We start from the raw sequence: 11979 nt of genomic DNA, 5'->3' as shown, positions 1-11979 counted from the left end.
GTTGTTGGAGCTGGAGTGAGAGCGAGAGCGAGTCTGCCAGAGAGACAAGGGACAATTGCTGAAAAGCATCCTGCAGACATTTCTACAATAAAACTGTATTGTAAACCTGAACCGGGCTCTCATGTCGGTGCTTGGTGGTCCGAAGAACCCACTGGGGGGCAACCTCCACAGTTACATACAAAAATATAAAAAAGCCTCCTAATAGTAAGAAAAATAAGATATTGAATTTAGACGTTGTGAAAAAAGAGCTGAGCCGGAAGGCAAAGCTCTCAATTTATTAGTTGATCAACATTGTTATCCTCACTGATGGTCATGAGCTTTGGGTTCTGACCGAAAGGACAAGATCTCAGGTACTAGCGACCAAAATGAGTTACCTCCGTCGGGTGGCGGGGCTCTCCCTGAGAGATATGGTGAGAGCCTCAGTCATTTGGAAGGAGCTCTTAGTAAAGCCGCTGGTTCAGGCATCTGGTCAGAATGCCCCCCACCGGACACCTCTCTGGGGAAGTGTTGAGGGCGCGTCCAACCAGTAGGAGGCCAAAGGGAAGACCCAGGAACCATTGCAGACACTATGTCTCCCAGCTGGCCGGGAAAGGTCTGAGGGTGTCTGCTTAGGCTGCTGCCCCAGCGACCCGACTTTGGATAAGTGGAAAAAGATGCATGGATGGATGGATGAATCCAGACGGTGAGCTGGAGCCAAAATCTAATCAGTTTCTTACCCCATTTCTGACATTTGCTGAAGTTGAATTCATTTCCGTCCATCTCTTTCTGAGCTACGTTGATAGCTAACTGACAAACTAACTATCGACAAAATGCAAGATATCGGATGCTAGAAATTGTTCAATATTGTATTTTTTGTTGCAAAATAACACATTTAAAGGCCTACTGAAATGATTTTTTTGTCATGTCTGTGTTAATCATGTTTTTGTTTTGCTTGGGTTTTGGGCTCTTTCTTTAGTTCCTGGTTGCACTTCCTTGTTTGGTTTGGTTTCCATGGTCACCCATTAGTTTTCACCTGTCTTGTCACGCACCTGTTTCACATCCTCATGTCACGCACCTGTCTCACGTTTTCACTAATCATGTCACCAGTATTTAAGGCCATTGTTGCCAGGCAGTCGGCCTGGCGACATCACTCTGTTCACCTCTGCGCACTTCATGCCTTGTCAAGTAAGTTTTTTCTATTCATGCCACAGTTAGCGACTTTTGTTCATGTCCTTAGTTTTTTGCCCACGTGCAAGTTTTTGTTTCATAGTCAAGTTTGTACCTCCGCCTTGTGCGCGCCTTTAGTTTGTTCTTTTTGTTATAGTAAAAAATAAATATGTCCTTACCTTCAAGCCATGTCCGCTCCAACTATTATTGCATCTCGGAAAAACAAACCCGCCATAGTCCACATCCTGACATTTTTTTTATTTAAACGGGAATAGCAGATCCATTCTATGTGTCATACTTGATCATTTTGCGATATTGCCATATTTTTGCTGAAAGGATTTAGTAGAGAAAATCGACGATAAAGTTTGCAACTTTTGCTCGCTGATAAAAAAAAAAGCCTTGCCTGTACCGGAAGTAGCGTGACGTCACAGGAGCTAGTATTCCTCACAATTCCCCATTGTTTCCAATGGAGCGAGAGAGATTCGGACCGAGAAAGTGATGATTACCCCATTAATTTGAGCGAGGATGAAAGATTCGTAGATGAGGAACGTTACAGTGAACGACTTGAGAGGCAGCGATGGACGTATCTTTTTTCGCTCTGACCGTAACTTAGGTACAAGCTGGCTCATTGGATTCCACACTCTCCTTTTTTTATTGTGGATCACGGATTTGTATTTTAAACCACCTCGGATACTATATCCTCTTGAAAATGAGAGTCGAGAACGCGAAATGGACATCCAGTGCCTTTTATCTCCACGACAATACATCGGCAAAATGCTTTAGCTACGAGCTAACGTGATAGCATCGTGCTTTAACTGCATATAGAAACAAAAAAATAAACCCCTGACTGGAAGGATAGATAGAAAATCAACAATACTATTAAACCGTAGACATGTAAATACACGGTTAATGCTTTCCAGGCTGGTGAAGGTTAACAATGCTGTGCTAACGACGCCATTGAAGCTAACTTAGCAACTTAGCAACGGGACCTCACAGAGCTATGCTAAAAACATTAGCTCTCCACCTACGCCAGCCAGCCCTCATCTACTCATCAACACCCGTGCTCACCTGCGTTCCAGCGATCGGCAGAAGGACGAAGGACTTCACCCGATGCGTTTGGCGGCCCGAAAACGTAGGAAGTCAAGGTGAGGTCGGCGGCTAGCGCGGCTAGTGCGGCTAGCGCTCCAACAAAGTCCTCCTGGTTGTGTTGCTGTAGTCCGCTGCTAATACACCGATCCCACCTACAACTGTCTTCTTTGCAGCCTTCATTGTTCATTAAACAAATTGCAAAATATGTCCAGAATACTGTGGAATTATGAAATGAAAACAGAGCTTTTTGTATAGGATTCTACGGGTACCATAACTTCCGTTACTCTGACTTCGTCACGCGCATACGTCATCATACCGCGACGTTTCAGCCGGATATTTCCCGGGAAGTTTTAAATGTCACTTTATAAGTTAACCCGGCCGTATTGGCATGTGTTGCAATGTTAAGATTTCATCATTGATATATAAACTATCAGACTGCGTGGTCGGTAGTAGTGGGTTTCAGTAGGCCTTTAAAAAGTTGCATATAATCTTAGCATATTTGCCGAGATTCAATCCCAGCACAACGCACTACAGGCCCAGCACTAACGCTAAGTGCCACCGGGGACAATAATAATGATAGGGGAAATTTGCCATTTTACTCTTATCAATGACGGAATATGTTGGCTATCAAATTTCATATCAAGCACCTTGCCATTCATTAATTGACATTGTACATGTGCTTATTAATGCACAGATCAAGGGGCCCTATAGAGACAGGGCGGCCCTGTTTATGTTTATGAATACAAACAAAAGTCTGAAGGTAGATGCCAGCTCTTGGCTCTCTTACAGTTGCCACCCCAACAGTAAAAGTCACATGACCTTAAGAAAGTAATAATCAAAGCCAACATGAGGTGCAAAGTGCATCATAATCAAAACATGCCTTCATCTTATTGTGGTTGAGGTGGTTTATACAAATAATGTGACTATGGAATAGAATAGGAACATTTAGCATATCATCTCTGCATAATAGTGTTTTCTTATTGATTACGTACAATTTATATGTTGCTGTGCAGCTGCAGGACGGTGAGATCAGATGAGTCATTTACTGAATCCCTGGACACGTTGTTTCTCTTATTTCAGGTGTTAAAAAAGAAAGATCATTACTCTTGTGATCGTATGGCAGGTCATTTATTATCAATACATCCGAGAGCCTGTCTGACAAGAGCGAGCCAGCATGAAGCCCATGATGAATTGAACTAAACATTGAGGGTGCGAGATGCTGTTTCAATGGGATTTCCTGATGATTGTGGCTCTAATGTTGTAAGTAAGGCCATTAATTACACTGGGGAGGAAGTATGTGCCAAGAGATTGAAGCAAGCATACTTTCATTTTGCTTTACAGATCTAAAAGTCTGAAAGTGATGCTTCACTAAACATTTAGAAACAAACACAGTAATTAATCAAAATTGAGACGGAGTCCCTCTTCCCAACATTTGGTTTATGCATCTATCTAAACGTATTACTGTATATGATAACACCTTTCTTGGTGAAAAATTATCTGTTTTTAATGAGAGATGACAATTATTACACGAGACTCAGATGCGGTGAAGGAAATGTAATTAAATCCCACAGGGTTACAAATAAAACACATGGTTAGGCATCTGAAATAATTAGTTTGTCAGTAGAGGAAAACCCCAAAGAGTCACAATGTGTGTACTAATGAGGAAGACCGTGCAGAAATGGTAGTCTTAAAAGTAAAAAATAAATACTTTAAATGGCCAACATCTCTTAAATTATGGTTTGAATCCTGTTTTTTTTTAGTTTGCCAATCAGTTTACGGATTAAGATCAAATTTTACTCTTCGATTGTGTTAAAATAGTCAAGGTTAAAAAATTACAATAGCAATTTTGTGAGCTCATGGGCTCCTTCTAGAGTTGATAAGTGCTATTTACATAAAATACAGGCAAAAATGTTACGTTAAATTGCTTGTATTTCGACAAGATGAGAACCAGTGGTGGTCAACCAAGCCAAGATGGCTGTTGTACAGCAAGCAGCGCGCAAACTAAGTACAAAAGAGGCTTGAATCTTTTCTGCAAAAATGAGAATTATGCAATGGAATAGATCCTTATACTTTATCCAAAAAAGATTTGTCGAGTGATATCAAGGATTATATATTGGTCACGTTCCCAGACATCATTCTACACGACAAAACAGATGGAAACTTGGAAAAGCACGGAGGTCTCCAAATGTTTTGTGTGTGGCTGGATCAAGGAAACTGGTATCAAGACTGTCCTGTATAAATATGCATCGGTTTTGTTCGGGTAAGGTTGCATGTCATGATTTAACTTTGCGTCTAATGCCATATTTGTTGCTGTTGCCTGCGCAATTTCCAAGTAGCGTGATTTTTCCCCGTCTTTATCAATTTATAACTATAGATGTCAACATTGTGTATGTGCCGAAATATTCATTTATGATCGTTGCCTTTGATATAAGCGTAACTCGTTTAAGTTTTGCTCACATTTGCTTTCTTTTATTTAGACTCACCAAGTTGGTGATTTTTGAAGCAAACATGTGTTTAAGTAATACAAATAATATCGAGATAATACTTAAATGGGAAATGATAAATGTTAAAAGTATATCAAACAAACCTTTCACGAAGTGATCACTGCAAACTCATGCATTCTTCGAGTCTGCTCCCTTGGACTGGAGTGTGAGCCGCTTTTCTCGTCGTTTCGTAAAATCTTGCACTCTTCCTCTCTTTTTTTAATTACCTCTCGAGGAACTCTGAGGAAACGTTTATCTTTTTCTCGATTTGAACGATTCGTACCGCTGAAAACAACACAAGCATAGGGCAATTTGTCTTTGAGAAAGGCTGAATAGCGCCTGGTACCCATTGAGAACAGATCTATCTTGTCCACCACGCATTTTCATTGGGCGGGACGTGAGGCGGACATGACTGTTACGGTAAAGTGGAGAAGGGAGAAAGGAGATGGCACAGATGCAGGGATGTTGTTTTAGCTCTATTTATTAAATACAATATTATGAAGTGTGAACTTAATCCAAATATGTGTATGGTGTGACTAGGTGTAGCGATTAACTGAGTGTTACCATGAGTGTCGAGCGAGAGGCGGAAGTCCAAGGGGGCAAGGCAAGCTTGGAGATCCAGGGACAGGCAGAGCGAGGTGTCAAAAGTCTGTGTCCAGGCGGGAGGTTGAGATCCAAAAGGGCAGCCAGGGAACCAGAGGGGATACGGGGAGACGAGACACACATCCCGTAATTAGGGAAATGGAGGAATGCTGTGTACGGGAACAGGTAGCTACGTTCTGGCCCAGAACGCAGGTTTGCTCTGGCTTAAGAAGCCTGGCGTCTCATCAGCTTCAGGTGTGTAGATTGCTGATTGATTGCAGCTGTGCCCCGGCGCAGCTGCTGCAGGAGAAACGTGCGCCGGTGTGTGCTTGAAGGTGTGCCTGGCGCAGCACACAGGTGACTGTGCATTGGAGTGCGCCCGGGCCGTGGCAATGACGTCAGTAACATCTCAGCAATATGCTATAACTTTCCAAGAGGTCAAGACCAATCAAGCCTCTGAACATCTCTGATCGCTGCAGTTTGGTAAAGTTTGAAAAAACACTGCCCACAATTATAAACAGTAATGTTAGCACAGTTGTAATTGCTCTAAGACTGCAAGGGAAGCTCAGCTATGTCAAAAAGAGTGTGTTTGGAGAGTAGGTGAGAATGAGCTTCCCCTACTTGGAAACCAACTAATTAGGTGTCAATGGCCCTGGCAATGACAATGATGGAATTCTCCTTATCAACAGAAGTTTATTTGAATTGTTGAAGTGTTTAAAATTATATATTAATGTTTCAACAACAATATATTATTGCTTTAAAGGTAAGGAACACTGAGCAGATCAAAGCAGTGTGTCATTAATTTACCGGTGAATCAAAAGCACACAAACTTTGATCTCATAGGTAATCCCCGTCTCCAGGCCCCCGCTGCGTGACTACGGAAATGTCACTGAAATAATAATAATACACGAACTGAGGGTAGGAACACAGCTCTGCACTTAAACAATTCATCAAGAAAAATAATCCCCAATTGTTTATCATTCATAACATCACAAAGGAAATCACTCAAAATACCTTTTCATCTTTCTAAACCGTATGTTTTGCCTAATACATCCCGTGTCAAGGACCATAAATCACGGTTGAGTAAGAACAAAGGTTTGACGTATGGCTGACAAATGATGTTAAAATGACATAGTAGACTTTTAAAACCCATAATGTAGGAACAAAGCATGGCAGATTAGTAGAAACACTACTACACACGTGCTCCAACTGCCTGAATATCCTTCACCTGCATATGTATAGGTTTAGAATGTGACTGTATAAATAATTAGGGACCCAGCAGTGCACTTGGCTTGAGAAATGCTTGGAAAGTCATTATCTTCAATAGCGTCAACACAGCAATAGCACTCTGGTCGGCCATTATTATTTTGTCTGTGACACACGTTAATTGTCCGTGCACTATTTTCATACATTCTCACTAACAAAAGGGCCAAAACAACAAAGTTATCGTCCTGTCTGTTTTAATTGAATTCTGTTTCATGTCACCCTTATTGTAGTTTGCTTGGTCAGGTTTAAACACAGCAAACAAACTCAAGTGTGGACCAAATCAACCAGACCATGTGGAACAGGGGTGTCAAACTCATTTTAGCTCAGGGACCGCATGGAGGAAAATGTTTTCCCACGTGGGTCGGACGGGTAAAACCATGGCATAAATAAAAACCCTGTTTCCATATGAGTTGGGAAATTGTGTTAGATGTAAAAATAAACGGAATACAATGATTTGCAAATCATTTTCAACCCATATTCAATTGAATGCACCACAAAGACAAGATATTGATGTTCAAACACATAAACTTTATTTTTTTTTTGCAAATAATAATTAACTTACAATTTCATGGCTGCAACACGTGCCAAAGTAGTTGGGAAAGGGCATGTTCACCACTGTGTTACATGGCCTTTCCTTTTAACAACACTCAGTAAACGTTTGGGAACTGAGGAGACACATTTTTTAAGCTTCTCAGGTGGAATTCTTTCCCATTCTTGCTTGATGTACAGCTTAAGTTGTTCAACAGTCCGGGGGTCTCCGTTGTGGTATTTTAGGCTTCATAATGCACCACACATTTTCAATGGGAGACAGGTCTGGACTACAGTCTAGTACCCACACTCTTTTACTATGAAGCCACGTTGATGTAACACGTGGCTTGGCATTGTCTTGCTAAAATAAGCAGGGGCGTCCATGGTAACGTTGCTTGGATGGCAACATATGTTGCTCCAAAACCTGTATGTACCTTTCAGCATTAATGGCGCCTTCACAGATGTGTAAGTTACCCATGTCTTGGGCGCTAATACACCCCCATACCATCACAGATGCTGGCTTTTCAACTTTGCGCCTATAACAATCCAGATGGTTCTTTTCCTCTTTGGTCCGGAGGACATGACGTCCACAGTTTCCAAAAACAATTTGAAATGTGGACTCGTCAGACCACAGAACACTTTTCCACTTTGTATCAGTCCATCTTAGATGAGCTCAGGCCCAGCGAAGCCGACGGCGTTTCTGGGTGTTGTTGATAAACGGTTTTCGCCTTGCATAGGAGAGTTTTAACTTGCACTTACAGATGTAGCAACCAACTGTAGTTACTGACAGTGGGTTTCTGAAGTGTTCCCGAGCCCTTGTGGTGATATCCTTTACACACTGATGTCGCTTGTTGATGCAGTACAGCCTGAGGGATCGAAGTTCACAGACTTAGCTGCTTACGTGCAGTGATTTCTCCAGATTCTCTGAACCCTTTGATGATATTACGGACCGTAGATGGTGAAATCCCTAAATTCCTTGCAATAGCTGGTTGAGAAAGGTTTTTCTAAAACTGTTCAACAATTTGCTCACGCATTTGTTGACAAAGTGGTGACCCTCGCCCCATCCTTGTTTGGGAATGACTGAGCATTTCATGGAATCTACTTATATACCCAATCATGGCACCCACCTGTTCCCAATTTGCCTGTTCACCTGTGGGATGTTCCAAATAAGTGTTTGATGAGCATTCCTCAACTTTATCAGTATTTATTGCCACCTTTCCCAACTTCTTTGTCACGTGTTGCTGGCATCAAATTCTAAAGTTAATGATTATTTGCAAAAAAAAAATGTTTATCAGTTTGAACATCAAATATGTTGTCGTAGTAGCATATTCAACTAAATATGGGTTGAAAATGATTTGCAAATCATTGTATTCCGTTTATATTTACATGTAACACAATTTCCCAACTCATATGGAAACTGTGTTTGTATTAAAAATACCAATACGACAACTTCAGATTGTTTCCTTTGTTTTACTTCGACCCAAAGTAGAACAATGTACATATCACAAACAATCCTGTTGACAAAACACTTCAAGTTAGTTGGAAATTCTGAGGTAAAAATTGGTGCAGTTTCAAACACACTATAAAGAATGCAATGAATTTAGAATTAATCTCAATGTATCTACAAAGCAATTAAACTTTAAGTCACAGCCCATCTTGGGTTGAACAAAAAACAAAATAAAGCATAAATAATAACTAGTGTAGGTATCACCTACCTCATTTGTCATTTCCACTGTACACTTTCTTTAAATTTGCACAGAAGACAATCATTTTTACAGAACTATATCAATGTGCAGTGTCTCGTGCAACATTTTTAGTGGGGTGACCATTTGTTTATTTTACTCCTGTTTGTTTTACGTGGGGTCGAGGGGGAGGAGTTGCAGCCCCGCTTTACCGACCTCTTGCTTGGTATACTTGCTTGCCCCGGTATGAACTATTTGCTTGCCTAGCAGAATTGCTATTGCGACATCCAGTGGACACATTCAGAACAGCAGTTTCTTTAAAAATGCAGCTCAACTTTACACTGAGAAAACTCGACTTGCGGGCCGGATTGAACCTGTTCCCCGGCCTGATTCGGCCCGTGGGCCGCATGTTTGACATCACTGATGTAGAAGAAGTGGTCTTCAAGATGAATTTGGCCTCAAATTGTTGTATGAAATGCAGCCCGTCTTCGATATGCTTCAACTGGCAAATGAAGCAAATAAATTGAGACCCTAAACTAAAAGGCGTAATGTTGACGTAATTTAGCCAGAAAACAAACAAAATCTGTAACTGAGCCTGTTGGGGTACGCGGTGCGCTTGCGTTCAAGCAGCACATCTTTTCGGTGTGGGAAAGAGGATAATCTGTATGTCCTCTTGAAATGTACTGTTGACTATGTGGAGCTAAATTATAGAATGGCTCAAGCAAAGAAGTCAAACAACACACTGATATGATCCAGTTCAAACTCAACCTCATTGATAAATAAGACAATCTTATTAATCTCATTATGTGAATCACAACTTTTAAACAACTATTTATTCATAAGAACTTTTTATTATTTATTTACCCTAATTTGTGTTAAAAATTGAGCATAGGAAGTGATTTTTTTTTCGAAACAAACTAATATCATTACTGTATACTTTTCTATTTCCTTATATACTGGAGCCATTTCAATATTTAAGGTGTTACTACACACATTGATCTGTGTCAAATGTATTAGTGCTGCTTCTTGTTTATATTGTTAGCTCATGTTTGACCAATTGGAAAACAGAGCCTTAACTCGCTTTTTAACGCTAGTGTTCAGATGATAGTTACTCGATCGATATGACAGTTTATTTTAACTAGTGATGCACAACAATTATCGGAATGATAATTATCACTGTCGCTGCGCCCAAAAAGTGCAAAACTCTGCAATTTCCTTACAGAAATTAAACATACATAGCCAGCTTTGGGGGACGCACGGCAGCGCTTTCATTTGAGTTTGAGTTTGAGTTTGTAGGTCCAAGCCAGCTTAACTGTCAATCATGGATGCCAAGACGTGGCAAAAAAAAGCACTCGGGTTTGCTTCCCCCAGCAGCAAGACGCCAATGAGAGCAGGCAACAGATAAAACAACATGGTCGAATCCATGATACACCTGACAGCTGCGATATAAGATATGCAGAAGATTAAGTTCCTCACCATCACGGAAGACACGGCACCCCATCGGCCAGTAGACCACCTGAACACACGGTTTGTACCGCTCAGTCACCGCTATTTTTTGGATTGCTAGCATAATACGACATGATCGCCACACTCTAACTCGGTAGTCATGTCATATTTGGTCCGGACAAATCTACAGGTATATTTTGTCTTTCTGACCTCCAGGTGTGCACAAACTACAGTCAAATTCATTTAAAAATAAATAATAAAAATAAATAAAAATAAATACATATATATATATATATATATATATATATATATATATATATATATATATATATATATATATATATATATATATATATATATATATATATATATATATATATATATATATATAAATCAGTTTTTTCGGAATCAGGCTTGCAAAGCAGAAAGTTAATGGACAAAAAATTCATAACGTGCCTCCTTGCAAGACCTGCTCAGTGGCCTTGTGGTTAGAGTGTCCGCCTTGAGATCGGCAGGTTGTGAGTTCAAACCCCGGCCGAGTCATACCAAAGACTATAACAATGGGACCCATTACCTCCCTGCTTGGCACTCAGCATCAAGGGTTGGAATTGGGGGTTAAATCACCAAAATGATTCCCGAGCACGGCCACCGCTGCTGCTCACTGCTCCCCTCACCTCCCAGGGGGTGGAACAAGGAGATGGGTCAAATGCAGAGGGTATTTGACCCATGCAGATGGGTCAAAAATGCGGTCAAAAATGCGGTCAAAAATTGCGGTTAAAAATGTGTTGTTGGGAAACTATGAAAAACATGAGTTGTTGTTTGGACTATATCAACTGTGGGACACAGATGCAAAATAACTCACTGTGAAATAAGGGACATAACACACCAGACAAGGCTTCAGAAGACGAAAGATACCCAGGCAATATAGAGCTAATCTCATGGTCGCTCAATGCTATTGACAAAAAAAACAACAAAACAACTTGTCATTATCATCCATTATCATATGTTATACTTGTTCTGAAATTGTCATGTATCCATCAAATCTGCTGTTGAAACTTGGACTACATAACCAACATATATAACCAGTAGGGCTGTGAATTTTTGGGTGTCCAACGATTCGATTCAATATCGATTCTTGGGGTCACGATTCGATTCAAAATTGATTTTTTTTCAATTCAACACGATTCTAGATTCAAAAACAAGTTTTTCCCGATTCAAAAGGATTCTCTATTCATTCAATACATAGGATTTCAGCAGGATGTACCCCAGTCTGCTGACATGCAAGCAGAGTAGTAGATTTTTGTAAAAAGCTTTTATAATTGTAAAGGGCAATGTTTTATCAACTGATTGCAATAATGTAAATTTGTTTTAACTATTAAATTAACCAAAAATGTGACTTATTTTATCTTTGTGAAAATATTGGACACAGTGTGTTGTCAAGCTTATGAGATGTGATGCAAGTGTAAGCCACTGTGACACTATTGTTCTTTTTTTTTTTTTTTTTTACAAATGTCTAATGATAATGTCAATGAGGGATTTTTAATCACTGCTATGTTGAAATTGTAACTAATATTGCTACTGTTGTTGATAATATTCATTTTTGTTTCACTGCTTTTGGTTTGTTCTGTGTCGTGTTTGTGTCTCCTCTCAATTGCTCTGTTTATTGCAGTTCTGAGTGTTGCTGGGTCGGGTTTGGTTTTGGAATTGGATTGCATTGTTATGGTATTGCTGTGTATTGTTTTGTTGGATTGATTCAT

The sequence above is a fragment of the Entelurus aequoreus genome, linkage group LG09 (genome assembly GCF_033978785.1).
Source record: "Entelurus aequoreus isolate RoL-2023_Sb linkage group LG09, RoL_Eaeq_v1.1, whole genome shotgun sequence".
NCBI classification, from domain to species: Eukaryota; Metazoa; Chordata; class Actinopteri; order Syngnathiformes; family Syngnathidae; genus Entelurus; species Entelurus aequoreus.
Note: the sequence above shows the minus strand (reverse complement) of the source record.